We start from the raw sequence: 12844 nt of genomic DNA, 5'->3' as shown, positions 1-12844 counted from the left end.
GATAAACCACAGCGCTGGATCATGGTGGTTAAAAAGTGGTACCTGAACGGCACTTACTTCCATGATGAAAATCCAGGGAAAGTGATGTCAAGTTCCGGAAAGCGAAAGTTCACTCACGGGAAACGCCAGTAGATTGCCTCGTGCTGCAGTGAAGAAACTGGAACTTGTTTGAAGTCCGCGGTCACCATACTTTGGGTTATGAGGTTGCGTGATTTGGATAAAATGATGGATCAGGATAATTGATTAATTTCTTAAAATAATTATTTATTTACAACACGAAACATAAGACGAAATAAAAAATCTACGGAGCGACATGTTAAGCTCTTGATGGTTCGGTCGCTTTTCCTGCGATTTCCCGCGCGACAATCCAATGGCATCGGCTTTACAAGTGCCGCCATCTGTGAGATAAAATACAAATCGAATCTCACCACAAAGTTTTGACCGTGCAAATATGTGGCCAATATAAAATTCGTCTCCACAGATGGGGGAAATATTCGGAAATTCCAGATTCGGAAATTCTCTCCAGCTGGAGAAAATATTTGAATATACTGTTGTTTTCGAATGGTGTTTTTTCATTCGTTTGGCGTCTGTTGACCGAACAATAGCATTCAACAATGTAGAATTTGGAATATTAAAAGTTCGATTCTCAACACACACACACTCACAAAGAACTGAGAATTACCGCTGTCAATACGTTGTGATTTTCTTGTTCTTTATATTTTTCAGGTTTGCCTGAGCGATAAGTTAAAGCGTAGGCTTTGATTGAATTGGATCTATAAGGATCTTTAGTTGATTGAGCAGATCTTGATCTTTGATTTCAAGAGAAAATGGAAGCGTTGCGGGAGTTGGAGTCGTTTTTGGAGAAGTTCCCCGCCGCCACGGAGGTAAAATTTACTCAATTAACCTTCATCTCTAAGGTTTGCGTGTTTTGAATGCACAGTCACGATAATTTACTTGAAAATATAAATGTTATTGAAAAATATATGAAGTCTATCATAGGTAGCTTTTAACTTAGGCCAATCTTTAATTATAATCAACACACAGTACCAAATTTTAATGCACATCAAAAGAGTTTAATAGGAGATCACGCGAATGTGTAATACTATTCAATAAGAAAATCGTGGCGCGAATTGATTGGCAGCCAATCAAAAGTAATTCCTGATCATTTTCATTCGCCATTTAATATCACGAGTTAATAGATAGATATGCTGGAGTTTAAAAATTCTCATGTTTATGTGAATTAATGTAATCATTTTGATAGTGAGAGAATCGCGATTTTTATGTATTATTCTTCCCGTAGGAGGTGGTCACGATGACCATGGAGGTAGTATCATCGATATTGAACATCATGGACCAGGAGATCGTAAGTAATAAACGCTCTTCTATCCATTTGCTTAACTTGACAACATTTCATGTACACTTTCAATAAAATTTGCGTTTGTAAGTTCAAATTCAGTTCTGATTTTACAGAATCAAGTCGTGCGGATGGCCGAGGACAAGTGCTCGTCATACGAAGCCATCATGGAGGACATCATCTTCGAGGAGGCAAGTTACTTCGTATTTTAGCGAATGCATACTTGTAATCCGTTCTTGCTTATTATGACGTACTCGTTTAGAATGCATAACAATTTGCGTCCCCCAAATCTTGAAGTCGTTTTCCATAATCTAGGTTTCATTCGTAGGGATTCAATCGATTTGTACAGGAAGATTTACTGATTTTATTCATAGTTATTTAATTTGTTTTTCGATTCGTGGATTCGATTACAATTTTTTTTACCTCGACTCGGTTGAGACTGAGACCTTGTTTTATCCTATAGGAGGTGGCCATCGTCCTCTCCAACTTGGACCAGGTGATCAATTCCTTCGATCACGAAGATGACCAGTATCTTCGTGAGTGTATCCAGGTAAGAGAATTTATTGCTCATTTTATCTGATTTCAAACCATTCAGGTTCTCTCTTATTTATTTATGAATGACGGGAAGTACATTTAATGTTGTCATTATTCCTCTTCTTTTGTATACTGACTTCTACTAATGCACGTTTTTTGTAGTTTTCCAGCGTTGTGTGTACAAACAGACGAGCTTCGATCGCGGGGAATTTTTCGGTTCTTTTTATCCAAAAAATACTGAATACTTTTGTACTTATTTATTTAATTGATATATTGGTATCAACGCTTTCGTGCCGGTTTTATAAATAGCGTAGAATTACGAACGATCATTAGGGAATTGGGATGTTATAATTCGATGATATCTAACTGTTATGGGAGTATATCTCAGGATAATTACCCATTTCTTAGTAAGGTGCAAACGATGCTCAATATCTATATCATTGTTTCTCAAATTTTTTCTGCCCATGGTCACCTTTCAAGGATTTTTGTTCTCTGTTTTTACCAACTCCCTAATTTCTGGGATTGAGAACCTTTTTTTCCTCTCTCTAATTAATAAGCACATTTCTCAGTAAATTTAAACTGCGGACAAAAATTTTATCAAATACGGTTGATCTCTGTACTCCCGGATAAGATATCCGTCAGTCCGCATCTTATTCCAAGGGTATTTCAAGTAGATTTTAGAAATATTTACACCTTTTTCCCCCATATTTCATTACTACATCCCTTGTGATATAGTGATGAAATATGACATGACATTCAGTTAGCTAAATGAGATTGAGAGCATTGGTAGAGCAATAAAAGTTATTATCTAACTAATATTTTGTTGTTCATTAAACATCTCTTTTCAAATGTTATCCATCGAATTTAACATAGCTTTACGATTTCAATTTAGGAGGTTCCGTCCCAGGAACAGAAGCAGACGTCCGTGACTTTCGACGAAAGACCAGTGGTCTACAACTTCGTAAGTTCACTTAATTGAAGTCAACTGCATTAAATCTTATTTTTAATTGTTTCTTGTATGAAGTATATTGATATCTATGCAGCCGTGATCTGTTAAGCTGTTTCAGGTGATTGAATAGGTTTAACTTTTAGGGGTTTTAGGTGAAACTGTAGAGGCGAAACAGGGTTTAGTTTGTTTCTTGTTGTCTTATATTTTTTTCTGAAATGGTTAGCATCGCAATGGTTAGCATCTTTAGACCCCGTCTAACCTGTTAGAAAAATGCAACTATTCTTATACTGATATGTAATTCATTTTTACTTTATAGGTTGATTCTATTTACGTTGCTTCAGCTTCCACGTGTAGTAAAATATAGTATCGATTTCATCCTCTTATCAAAAAACCTTAGCTGATGGTCCTAATAGGAAAATATATCTTCAGCAAAGAGTTAAACATTATAATGTGCTACATTGAACTTGTTAATACGAGGCTTAATATTTAATGGAATATCCATTTTATGAATTATGACATTCATTTACAGGACGCGAAGAAGCCAGCAGTGGATTCCTTCGTCAGCGTCTACCTGGGGAGTTACGGTGAGTACCCTCGCTATGCACTATTTCCAATATTGATTCCGATGATTTAATCATAAGAAAAGTGCATTAACTTATTCATTCACGATAGTATTTTTATGTGGTCAGGTCGTTAGATGCACACGATTTTTTTATTTTTTTAGGCTCCTTAATTTTGATTATATATCCGTTACTTTGAAGTGTCTATTAGTTGCGATAGTACTCTCAAATACATTCACTACCCGACTTATGAACAGGCTCATTCCACAGCACAACCCGTAACTCGAAGCGTTCATGAATAAAAATCGTAGAAATTAGTCGAGAATTCACCAATTTCACTAAATGTTTTTACTGATATCTTCAAATTCGTTGCATTCCGCAAGGTCTTTCTCAATCGTGTTCATGGTTGTTTTTTTTCGAGTAATGTCTTTGCAAATGCTTTTCAAGCACTAGGAACCCGACAAACATCTCTGTCAGGACCATCACTTTTTCCCATTCAGATGCTATGTTTCAAATAGTCCGTAGAAATTCAAACACATTACATAAAAGGACATCCTAGCATCAGCCTACATATGAGGGTCTTAAAGTCAAGGTGGTGTAAGTCGATTAATCCTCATTTTGAGAAAAAGTAGGTTTCACTAGAATGGTTGTCATAGGTTCCCATGTTAAAAATTTTGTGATTCCACAACGTAGAGGCAAATCTTGAAACTGAGACGAAGTTCGTTTTTCTTCCAATAGTTTGGCACTTCTAAATTGCATTTCTGAGAGACAAGTGTACAAATACAAATACAAATACAAATACAACACCACAACAGGCAAAATGCCCAACGAGGTGGCTGATAAAAAGATGCCCATAAAAATATGGTTGTCATATGTTTCAAAAATACAGCAACCCAATTAAAAATGCAATTAACACAAATTACAAACAATATATGCACATGATAAAATATTATACAATGCCCATAAAGAATACTTATGGTTGTCTTATTCTAAGAATGGATAGCTTCCCGATTTACCCCAACATGTTTATCGTATTTCTTTTTAAACGTGTCAATTGTGTTACAATTTACTACCTCCGGGGGTAAGCTATTCCATTTATTAACAACCCTATTGGAGAAAAATTCCCTGCGACACCATAACCTTGCATTGTCCCTCACCAATCGATACTGGTGTCCCCTTGTAAAAGCAGTCGATTGGCGGTGTACTAAAAGTTCATGGTCCATCCTATCCATCCCATTGAAAATTTTGAACACTTCGATCATATCTCCTCGACACCTGCGTTCATCCAATGTAAACATATTCAAAAAATGAAGTCTTTCTTCATAACTCAAGCCCTATGTGCCAATAAGGACACGCGTAGCTCTTCTCTGCACCCCTTCAACCAAGTCTATGTCCCTCTGTAGGTATGGTCTCCAAAACCTTACAGCATACTCCAGTCCAGGACGAACTAAGCCTCGAAAAAGCGGAAGAATGACTTTAGGAGAACGCGAAGAGACCTTTTTGAAAATGAGACCAAGCATTCTATTCGATTTTTTGACAACCGCTGAACAATGTTCAGAAAACTTAAGTCGCTCGTCAATGAGAATTCCCAAATCGGTGACTCTAGTTGCATCCGGGATAGTGACACCATTCAACTCGTAAGAGAACCGTGGGTTGTTCGAACCAAAATGAGCGACCATGCACTTATCTACGCTAAACGTCATGCTCCATTCATTTGCCCATGCTGCAATCTTGTTTAAGTTGGTCTGGAGCAACTCCCTATCGCTTTCATTCCCGATTACCCCCATTAGCTTCACATCATCTGCGAATTTGCTAGTAATTCCATCGATACCCTGATCGAGTTTATCGATAAAAAGTGAAAAAAGTATGGGGCCAAGGACACTTCCCTGAGGAACTCCACTTGTGACGTCTGTCCAACCAGAGAATTCCCCGTTCACCATAACTCGTTGCGACCTATCTCTTAACCACGATTCTATCCAATTCAGCAAGTTGCCCCCTATTCCAATCTCGTGTAAACGCTTCAAGAGTTTGCCATGTTGGACCCGATCGAATGCCTTCTGGAAATCAAGGTAAACCACGTCGACATTTTTGCTCTTACCCAAAGCCTTAGTCACGTAATCATAGAAGCAAAGGAGGTTACAAGTTAGTGTACAGTTACGAGGTTAGTGTACAGAGGACCCTGTGATCAGGAGATCGGCCAACACTGTTTTTCTAGCGTGAGAATGTTAAATGGTGTACTAGTACCAACCCCATAGTATGCCCAAGAGCTAGAGTAGGCTACAATCTTTCCCGGGTACTTTCAATATGGCGCTGGCCCTTGGTCACCCCTTTGACCATGCTTCATGCCTGTGGCTTCAACATTAAAGTAGCCATCTCCTTTTTTGAAAATTATGTTTTTTGATCAGGATCCCATAGAATATCTAAGGGTCCGAAGAAATGAAATATACGACCAGAAGTGGAGGACTATTGGTATACATGGTACATAAATGTCACCAAAGTTAATCTGGGAATCACCAAAAGAGCTAAATATTTCAGTCCATTATCACGCAAGTCTGTTAATCGGGAAGTTGCTATTATATTTGGACTCATATATCTTGTTATTTGGTATTCACATATATAACACCGATGCAACCCTGGGTTTTCGTTGTCTGCGCAGAAAATACTGCTTGCTCTACATTTTCTTTCCAGGTGTGGATTGTGCCTATCCTGGATTCATATGCTGATGATACAGACGAGAATCTGAAGAATCCTCGTCAGTGTACGCCACTGCATCTAATACTTTTATATTAATCTTTCTCTTTCTTTCTCATTCTTCTCGTTTCAGATCCGAATCCCAGGAGTCCCCGAAGCAAGGGCTGGAGACGCCATTTCCGCCGGTTCCTGCGGTGCTTGTGCTGTGCTGAATAAGGTAAGTACATCTCGAAGGTAAGTACAAGTAAATATTTTTTTTTTCTTAAATATATCTTATATAAAGCAACTAGAAGGAAATTTAGGAAAAAAATATATAGGAAAAAAAAAATTTTAACTCAAATTAAACTTTTCGTATATCATTCGCATAAATTAAATTTAAATAAAATAAAATTAACATTAAAAATTAATTTTGGTATTAAAATCTTTAAATTAAAAATTTAATTAATTAACCTGTAGAGAAGTCGATTTCACGTAGTAAGATTCAACCCGAACAGAAAAACAACCTGACATCTTATCCATAACATAATAGTAAAATGAACGCTAATCATAATTCAAACATGAACTAACTTTAATAAGTTTTTATTTTGTAATTTATGAATTTAATACTTTATATGATTAAATAGATTGTAGTTTTTAGTGTCCCAAAATATAGAAGTAAATTTAGCAATCTGTAATTATTTATGACCCAATTCAACATTAGGTAAAAAAAGAGAAATTAAAATAATGCAACTCAATTATCAACTTTCGATTGTAAAACAAAAATAAATTTAAATTCCAATTATATTTCGATTAGACTGTAAGGAAAAATTAAAAGAAAAATTAATGGGACTCGAATGTTGCAGCCACCTCCCCGTGGTGGAGTCCCGGGAAGTTTCCTTCATGTTGGGAACTTGCAAAGAGCTGCAATGAAACTTCATTTCTAATAACTTTAACGTGTATGTATGTCAGTTTTCATTCGTAATCATTGAACAATCGTGAACATCAGCGATAATATTTGGTGATGATGTAACTATAATAGGTAAACTTTGCATGATAATCTGATGAATGACGTGGCTATATTCTCGAAGGAACTTTTCATTGCAAGTTCCGCGTGTATGCTTGCTTTCTATAATGGTCAAGTCTTAGGCTAGGGTGCTCAACCTTTAAGAGAGTGTGGGTTGATGGTGTGGCTTCATTGGTTTGAAAACGTGTCGTGGGTCACTTGAGTGACCTGTAAAATGTGCTGCGCGAAACTTGAGTGATGTGGATCTGTTCTACGAGTCACTTAAGTTCTCTAGAACTATGTCAAGAGTTACTCAATGATCCAGAAATGTGCCGCGATTGACTCAAGTGGTCCTTAAATATATCACGATTCCCTTGAAGGATCTGTGAAAGTGCCGCTTCGTTATTTTTATTAGGTTTGAGATCAAGGGGCCACATTTGGCCCTAGAACCAAGGATTGAGAAATACATGTCTTAGGTCAGGGGTTCTTAACCTATGGGTCACGGGGACTTCCAAGATTTGTCGGGGAACAAACACTTCTTACAGCTAGGGGTTCTTTAGCTATGAGTCAGGAACCAAATTTGATTTTCAGGGGCTTTCGAGATGGGTCGTACGAATCCACTTACTAGTCCTGTTATAAATGTAATTATTGCGCCACTGTTTTCACTTATTCGAAAGACAAACAGTCCCACAGGTCGCGAAGCTGATCTTGCTGTTGATTTTTTGTCGTATGGTTCATCGGGTGCTTAGAGAGGACGCGTTGCAGAAGTGGCAGACCAATTGGAATACATGTGTAGCAAAAGATGCCTACAAGATACAACGCGAGTTCACTAGCGTTTGAACGTATGGCCTAGAGAGAGAAAATAATCCCTATCACAGAGCATGGCCTTTTTCCGATGTATCTTCTGTGTTTTAAACGTTCTAGTAACAACGTATGCGTCTGCGGTTCAAATGGTCCCCTGTGGCACTGCATCACCACGTGTCCCCAGACGAGAGACTTCCACTTTGGCCAACTACCGGAGTCCAGAATGCTGGTTTGGAAGATAAGAATTCTAGACAGCCCTCTAAACTTTCAACGTTTGCAGAAGTTGACTCATTTGTTGCACCGTAACCTACATCTACTCTACAATATGACGCAAGCTGTGGGATCGAGTGGACGACATGCGAGCTCGGAGGACCCGTCTTATAAGCCAACAAGAGAGTTGGCTACCTATGGTTACCTATTAAAAAGTTTAAGGCCAAGAAGACATGCATCGGTTGTTTCACCGACACCTAATAATCAATGTTATCTTCAATTCCATTTGAATTAGTCAAAAAGCTGAAACTCATCAAAATTTCTGTATTCTTATAACTTTGTACATATTTTTCTCATGCTTCATCTTGTTTATAATCTGAAGCTCTGTGTATATATACTTTTTTATAGTATTGTTTTACTTCAACATATTTTTTCATTGATATTTTTTCTTCCAACATGTTTTATGAGAAGGCAGGCGTCGGGAACAAGGGTTGGCATTTTTAATGCAATCAGGCATAGCCACCCTTCAGAAACACCTACTCTTTACTAACCATGCATGGGGTTCCCCCCGATGACGACCCACTGCATAGGTTCTAGTTCACTCTCATAAAATTCCATCTTGTGTTCATTTTTTCTTCAAATAATTTCCTTTTTCTATATATATGTATATAATCAGATTAATTTTTTAATTAGCAGTAATAACATAAACTGGGGCGCCACACTTATCCTGTATAAAAATATACAAGGGGGTAAGTCAGTATGACATCTTAACCGGAAAAAGTGTAGCTCTCGCGAAAATTTAATATTTTTCCAAGTAATTATTGGTTTTTGTCAACTTTTTGTGTAAACCTTCACATGCAATTGATTTTCAATCCACTGCTTTTTAACGTGCATAAAGAAGAGCATCTATGAGACATTCCATGTTCTACAAACGCAAATATCCACATAAAAATTATGCAAAAGAAAATTGGTGGATCATTGCAACTTTCATTCTTTAATGATTCAAGAACTTGTACCTGTAGCTCATCCAAATCTTTTCATCTATGATGTAAACGATGTATACGACCCATTAAATTAGTTGAAATTGCTATCGCCTCAAATGTACCGATTATGAAGCAACCTTTCCATATTTCTCATATGCTTCAGCCATTAGATGTTACAGTTTTTCGCTTGAGTTCATCGATACAATACTCTGATTTTTCCTCTATATTGCAAGCAACTGAATTACTACAGGACGTAGTAATTCGTAAAAAATTGTTTCGAATCTCCATTAATTTACCCTCAGCATTGCCTAGAGATCAAACTTTAATTTTTTCGTGCCAAACTTACCCCGGTTGGCCCCCTATGTACGTGTGATTTCATACCATGGTAGAATTTTTTTCCATATCTCACTCCAACTAATTCAGTTATACTTATTTTACTCTTTAGCGTTCATATAAACTGAAACTCGTCGAACAAGGATATAGAGAACTTACTCCGCTTTAAAATTAATAGCAGAGGCGAAAACAATATGAGGAAAGTTTACTAATGTTCCTGCCGTGTTACCAATGATAATGCTTGAAGAAAACATACTACAGTGAAATATGGATATCGCTTTCCTCATCGTCGTCACCCAAAGGGAGGAAAACTTTTGTTGCTGACATACGAGGCATTTTCTGCTATCGTTATAAATGTGTGCTGTTTCATTTCAAATTTATTAGTAAAGCTGCGGCAATGTGAGTATTGTAGTAAAGATAAATTTGATATCAATTGTTTACAGTTTTTTATAGCCTATGCGTGACATTTATTATTCATCCATAGTATCGCCGAAATTATTTTTTTCTAGTATTGCTTTCATTCACAGCGTGAATGCGAACCGGTCCCCCCCCAGGGGCGTAGCCAGAAATTTCGTTCGGGGGGGGGGGGACCAGACCCCCAAGTCCCCCCCTCGCTACGCCCTTGGGTCCCCCCCAATTAAAAAAAAAATATTTTCACAGAAAGCAGGCAGACCTATAACCAGTGCCGTCCTAAATCATGGACCCACCCGGGCACGGCCCGGGGGCCTCAAGAGAAAAGTGGGCCTCACAAAAATAGGATCTGGTTGAGATTTTCGAAAATTTGCCTGGTAGGGCCTCAAAAAAATCATTTGGCCCGGGGGCCCATGATGCTCTTAAGACGGCCCTGCCTGTATGATACTTAATAATTTGAAAAATTCAAGCATTTACCATCTTTACTTCAAAATATGGAAGGCAGATGGCAGCACCAGCAGAACACGAAACAAACACTATTCTGGCAACATAAATACGTTTTCGGGCCCCGACCCACACATAAACACGCAGAATACAAATTGCGGCATGTGCCAATTCGTTAGAAACTCCGCCGAGGAATGTGTACGAGGTGAATATACGATAAAGTAGTAGTAGTATTGGTTTCATTTCTCTAGAATGAAATAAGCATCTTCGGCAGGATCCGAACAAACGACGGAGATGGAGAGAAGAATGAAACGATGTCTTCAAAGCCGTTCGGATGGAAGTTTTCAAACCGGGAATTGACCGAGAAAGCCAAGACGGAATTGAATGAAACTCCAGAGAAAGTGGCCCTTGGTATCGCTGCGTTGAAAAAAACGCCAAGAGGATCAATTTATAAAGAAATGCAGAGATGCTTCTAATAGTAAATCGGTCAAATTTGGCGTGACTTTGTTTTGTTTCTTTTTGATTCTCCCACGAGAAGGAAGCTAACTGAACTGTGATCCAGGGTGATGTGTTAGAAGGGTTGATCTATTGTGTGGGTCCGCCCCATATTTTATACAGACCATATAATCCGGCTCTCGGGAGGGGTGATCATCCACATCTTATGGATTCGGCCTAGGGTTCCTGAGATCGGTTTTATTTAAGCAATTTTTGCTCATTATAAATTTATTTTTTGATCAAGTTCAATTTAGTACGTAGAAAGTCACTCTTGGATAAGGGTAAATGGTCGTGAATAAGACGGGGGGACCACAAGAAGAAAATGTGGTCCAAAGGGGGCCATGGGCTGAAAAAGGAAGAGAAATATTGTTCTAGGCAACGAAATTTATCATTCTTGACATTAGCACTTTATTCACATACCATCAATACCTGCATTTTCATTATCCCATGTTTTTAATTTAGTTCCCGAGAAAGTGGATTTGGTAACTGCCGGGGTCAGAATTCTCATTTTTACTTAACTTTCGTCATCATTTGATGGAATGAGATGGCTCTTAGATCGTCAAATTCCTATATATTTTATACCAAACATGGTATCAATGAGCTATTGCAATTAATTAGCAGAGTGATGATGAAGAGAGAGCTATTACAAAGTCATCTACAATATCGCGATATACGAATTCAGGTTCACGGTTCCATTCTTTTAGTGGTTAGACTTCCGCTGTCAAAACGGAAATAACTAAGGTTTAAGAAATAGAAAATTACGAAAAAAAAAATCAGCAAAATTAAAAGTAGAATGAATCAAGTCATAGAAGAATAATAGAAGTGTTGACACATGCACAATTTTTTGCTCGTGAAACATTTGCGAATTACAGCTGACATTATAATTATGTATTACTTATATTCATTCAAATAATAGTTTGTTTTCCATGGAAAAGACAAGGAATCATTGAAACGCATCTACCACGAAGGAACTCTTCCTCCAGAGTTCGGGGGTACCGCTGAACCATTGAGCAATGATCATTGGATTGGGAACCTAGAAGATATCGTCAAGCGGTACATCAATATACAGAAACGAGCTATGTCTTGAAATATTCATGAAGTTACTCTTTCGTTGATATCATGAATTAAAATATACATTACGGTATCTACAGATATTACTTATGTGTTTAATTACTAACATCAATCAGAAATGACAGACGGAATTTCGTAGAACTGAACATTGTACAGTAAGAACTCGTTATAACGTCAACCACATAATTTCGTGTCTATGAATGAATGCTCCTGCAGTTATAAATTATAGCTTGATATTACTTGTTATCAAGTCACTCCACGAATGAAGTCATTCATACATGTGTTTGGTCTCGTGAGGTGACGTTATAATGAGGTCCTACTGAAAAATACCCACTTGTATGTTAATTGTTTTCCAATTCGTTTACCGAAAATCAGAAGCTTTTTAAAAATCAGTCGTTAATTGACATTATTCATTTTTATATGATGTAATAATCTTTGAATAAAGTAAGAATGCTATATCTGTGTTTCTTTTGTAACACGAAAATTCAAGCATTCACCATCTTCACTTCATAATACGGAAGACAGACGACAGCACTAGCAAGAACATAAAACAAATAGAATTCTACTTGTAAGACAACATAAATAAGTTACAGCAACGCATACAAACACATCCCGGCATGTACCGATTCGTTAGAAATTCCCCGGGGGATAGTAGTAGTATATCATTGTCCTTAAACATTTTTACAGCGGAGAAAACAGTAAAAAAAATTCGCGGAATGAGGAGAAAGAAATGGACCATAAAATAAATAAATGGGGAAATTACAATCGGAAAAAAATAAATAAATAGGGACAATATTTTGTTGTCCCGCGAAAAGATGAATAAATGGGAGGAATAATTCGGATTTGGAAAAAGAGCATTAAATTGAATTTTAATAAATTGTGGACCCCCCCCCCCCAGCAAAAATTGAATAAATAAGTGGGGGGGGGATTGTAGATAAGATAGTATTTAGTAAACTACCAAAAATATATAAATAAAATGGATAAATTATTTTCTGCAAAAATATAAATTTAACAATTTAATAT

This window comes from Pholcus phalangioides, unplaced genomic scaffold (assembly GCF_987345545.1).
Source record: "Pholcus phalangioides strain wild (caught in Gottingen) unplaced genomic scaffold, Ppha-v1.0 ptg000009l_1, whole genome shotgun sequence".
In the NCBI taxonomy this organism is placed as follows: Eukaryota; Metazoa; Arthropoda; class Arachnida; order Araneae; family Pholcidae; genus Pholcus; species Pholcus phalangioides.
The sequence above is the reverse complement of the archived record's forward strand: the minus strand, read 5'-3'. Positions refer to the sequence as shown.